Raw genomic sequence first — 3,403 nt, 5'->3', positions numbered from 1 at the left:
AAGAAGCCACAGCTGGGACTCCTGTCCCCTTCCCCCTGCTGTCCCCAGAGCTCTGGCCAGGCCCCATGTGAATGCCTCTGTACTTCGGTTTCCCCTCAAGACCTTGAAGTTCACTTCCTTGCACTCGATTACCATCCCTCCCATTGGTCCTGATTTAATTACCACATCAAAGCCCCTTCGAGGGGTACTCAGGCTTGCTGTGAAGTTAATGGTGCCAGTAGTGCTGATTCAGGGGGTCCAGGCATGCTGGGGGCAAACTGAGAGCCCACCAGGGTATGTGAAAGCAGGGGGAGGGGTCTGCCTTTCTGGTGCCCGGTTGTCTCCTGACACCTCAGTGTGCCTGACACAGGAATGCTTGACGCTCACCCAGTGATGCATTTGTGGCCCTGGGGCCTGGCCTGGCAGGGATGGGGGCAGTTTATCTCTTACTTCCATCTCTGGTCTTTTTGTTTGCTCAGTTAGCATGCTTCCAAAATAATTTCTTAGCAGACTAGACATTCTGCATTTTTATCTCTGTGATATGCAGGAGCCTCTAGAGTGCACGACTCAGGCAGGAGACCCTTTTGCCCAGATTTAAGATGGGTCTTTGATCAGATGGGAATGTGGACCCTTCAGCGGATGCCAGTGGGGAGAGATGCTGGTGACCAGAGCGGCCAGTGGGAATGAAGGGCCGCGGGGACTGCTGTTGTGGAACGAAAGTGACCAAGGACAGGTGCCCTTATCCTTGCATGTCACTATCAATCCTACTTACTTCCAGAACTCCAGTGCCCCAGGTAGGAAGGGAAGGGCAAAGCCCTCAAGTGTCTGAGAGAACCTAGAACTGACCCGAGTTGTATCCACCCACAGCAGAAGTTAACCATGAAACTTATACTTCTACACTTGTGAGCATGGCTGAGGTAGGCCAGCCCTCTCCAGCTCAAGCCTGTATCGTTGAGGTTTTCTCCTCTGTAAAGGCTCAAAGCCCTTTCCAGCTAAAAGCATCTCACCCTTTTTGGAGTGAGGGCTGAAATTCTGCAATCCCAGAATTCTGCATCTTTGCCCACCGCTGTGACAGCAGTCACCCTCTCCTGCCACGCTCAACTGGTAGTAGGCGACTCCTTGGCAATGAGTATGTGTGACTGTGGGCTTGACAGTGTGTGTAAGAGTGTGAACGAGGCTTCTGTGCGAGAATGTGTGCCTACATGAGAAACCTCCTTGAATTGAACAAGAGAACATTGAAAAAAGACCCAGCAAGTGCTACTGGCCCCTCAGCCTTTAAGTCAAGGTGTGCATTTCAGATGAAGACCCCAGCAGTTAGCCTGGAGTTGACTAAGAGACTCCAGCCCTATTTTTTGTTTTTTGCAGGTTCTGTCAGCATCTTGGGGTGAGGCTCTCCTCAGGCTGAAAGGTTAGGGAGAGTCAAATGTCAGGAGCCAAGGAGACATTCTGTGTCTCGCAAAGCAAACATGAGTCCTTGTTCAGACCTCACAGAAAGACCATCACAGGATAGATTCATGCAGAGGACCAGCTCCGTGGCAGGGAATGGTTGGGGGAAGGCCAAGTTATGGAAACTGGAGGAAAGAACGAATGGAACTCTCTGGGATGAGAGACGTCACTTGGTCCTTCGTGAACAACTCAGTTCCTCGTCACCGTGGTACGAGCAGGTTAGATTATTACGCCCACTTTATAGAGGCAAAAGTGATTGCCCCAGAGGGAGAATGACTTGCCCAAGGTCATGCAGCCAGTAAAAAAAAAAAAATCTCCATTCTATCATGTTGCCACATTGTTCCCTAATGCACAACAGAACCTCTGCCTCAGAAAGTGGGGAGGAAAGGGGACAGGCCTGGGCTTTCCCCAAGGACAGAGCAGGCAGTTAACTGACTCCAAGATTCAAAGAGCCTGGTTTAGGGGAGCCTGACCAGGTGGGAGTTAGAAGCACACAGAGGTTTTGGAGTTAGTGTCTGCAGCCTCCTGGCTGGGTGATCTTTGGCTTGTCATTTCACTTCCTGGAGTCTCAGTTTTCCCACCTGTAAAATGGGGGTAATGATACCCTTTACTCTCTTCATCAGATTGTTATGAGGGTTAACAGAGCAATTGTGAGAGAAGCACTTGGGCCTGACCCAATATTCTTGTGTGGCTGTCATCATTGGTGCTGGGAAGGAGGTCCCACCTCTGCGGGGTTGGCATGAGGGTGCCACATCTGGGGAGAGCAAAGAGGAGAGTGTCCCCAGAGAAGAGAGGACCTGGACAATGACCAAAGTTGCTCTGTGTCAGAAACAACGAATAGGGAATTCTTTGTTCTCGTTCTTTCCCCGTGAAGCTATTCCCACTTCTACACCCACTAATAACCTTTAACTTTCAGATAAAGAGTGAACTGTTGGGAGAATTGCCTGGTCCTTCAGATTTTTCATCTCGAATCACCACCTTCTACCTCATACCGTTCCTCCACAACGCTGGCCGTGAGAAACCTTATTAGTTGGAGCAGCAGGGCACCTCCTACTGAACCTGGGGATTGAAAGGGTGCCGGGGAGAGGGGAGGACGGAGGGAGAAGCAGGATGGCTTCCGCTTCTCGCAGGAGGTGGGGCCCGGCCTGCAGGTGGGTGGACTTCAATAGGACCAACCTCATGCTTACAGAGGCAGAGCTGAGTGCTTTACTGTCGCTTATCTCTCCCCTGCTTTGTCCTGGTGCAATCTAGCGCACACACCATGCCACTGACCACGCTCTCCACAGGTCCCCCGTGGGATCCTTGCCGAATATCTCTCACTCGGTCTTGACCGGCTGGCCCTCTTATCATCTTGAGTGCTCTAGATACACCCTGCTTCTTCAGACACCCCACCTGATGCCAGTGATCGGCTTCCCTCACCTAGCTGCCTCTTCCCTCTTCCCTAGGCTCCGTCTTCTCAGTTGCCTCTGAGGGCTCCTCCTTCTCAAGGGTCCCCCACCATAGCTGTGTCCAGGTGACTGTGTCCAGTGGCAGGTCCAAGCCCTTCCCACTCCACACGCCCTCCATCCGCTTCCTCTAACTCCTCCCAGATCCCGATCTCCAGCCCCAGTGGCAGTCTCCCCCGGTTCAAAATGAATGCTGACCTGGAGATTCATTTTCACCTATAAAGGTGACAAATTTTGAAAAATATTGATGGTATCCAAAGGTAATGAGAGTTGCTGGCAGTGTAAGCTGATGTAGCCTTTCTGGAGCCCAACTGACAGACTCGATCAGATCATAAAGTACACTATTTTGGTGTATTTGACCCGATGCTTCACCTCTTGCAATCTACCCCAGTGAAACACCAGCACATGTGCACAGAGAGGAGGGCACCAAGATATTTATTATAGGATTGTTCATAATAGTGAGAAATTGGAGGGAAATGCACAAGGATAGGAGATGGTGCATTCTTTCTATGCAATACCATGCAGCAACGGGC

The sequence above is a fragment of the Giraffa tippelskirchi genome, chromosome 11 (genome assembly GCF_054371585.1).
Source record: "Giraffa tippelskirchi isolate mGirTip1 chromosome 11, T2T-mGirTip1v1.2.pri, whole genome shotgun sequence".
NCBI classification, from domain to species: domain Eukaryota; kingdom Metazoa; phylum Chordata; class Mammalia; order Artiodactyla; family Giraffidae; genus Giraffa; species Giraffa tippelskirchi.
The sequence above is the reverse complement of the archived record's forward strand: the minus strand, read 5'-3'. Positions refer to the sequence as shown.